General features: G+C 42.4%; 1 protein-coding gene across 1 annotated transcript in view; it reads left to right on the plus strand.

Moving 5' to 3' along the window:
* LOC106878583 (uncharacterized) overlaps positions 1 to 700 on the plus strand; it is a 2,037-nt gene that overhangs the window by 881 nt on the left and 456 nt on the right. The window lies entirely within an intron of this gene.

Consider the following 700-nt stretch of genomic DNA (forward strand, 5'->3'; position numbering starts at 1 on the left):
CCCAAGGTGCCACGCAGTGGGACTGAACCCAGAACCATGTGGTTGGGAAAATGACATTATCTAGCGCAGTAGTTCCCAACCTTTTTTCCGGCTGACCCCTCTATAACTTTCCAGAACAATGTACCCCCACCCCCACCATCAGTGGTTGGTGTAGTATTTTAGATCCCACACTCCACCACAATTATCCTTGGCCTCACCAGCCGTGTATATGTACCCCACGCTGGGAATCACTGATTTAGTGTATCCTTGCCTTGATTTGAGAGAGATTTGGTAACTATTTCCAGCAGCTTAGATACCACATAGAGGCACCTGTCGTTACAGATGTAGAATTTAAAAAAGTATTAAATTACACTCACTTTTATGTACGGACTGCCACATGTCTCACATCTTGCTTATTTCCTGGAAGACAACCAACACCTTCATATTTTACTGGCCTCCTTTGAAAGGACAAGATATCTTCCTTCTCCATTCACTGCTGAGAGCTTCGTCAACCATAAACACCTGCAATATTTTTCTGCTCTCTGTAAAAAGGATAAGGCATCTTCCCTCTTCCTTCATACTACAAGGCCAACGACCACAACTTGGTCTCTTTTCTTACTTTCTGTTGAATGACAAGATTTGAAACTTTAAACTTTTCACTCTTCAATGTCAATAGAAATTATCAACGTTCTACCTACCTACCTACCTACCTACCTACCTA

This window comes from Octopus bimaculoides, chromosome 28 (assembly GCF_001194135.2).
Source record: "Octopus bimaculoides isolate UCB-OBI-ISO-001 chromosome 28, ASM119413v2, whole genome shotgun sequence".
NCBI lineage: Eukaryota > Metazoa > Mollusca > Cephalopoda > Octopoda > Octopodidae > Octopus > Octopus bimaculoides.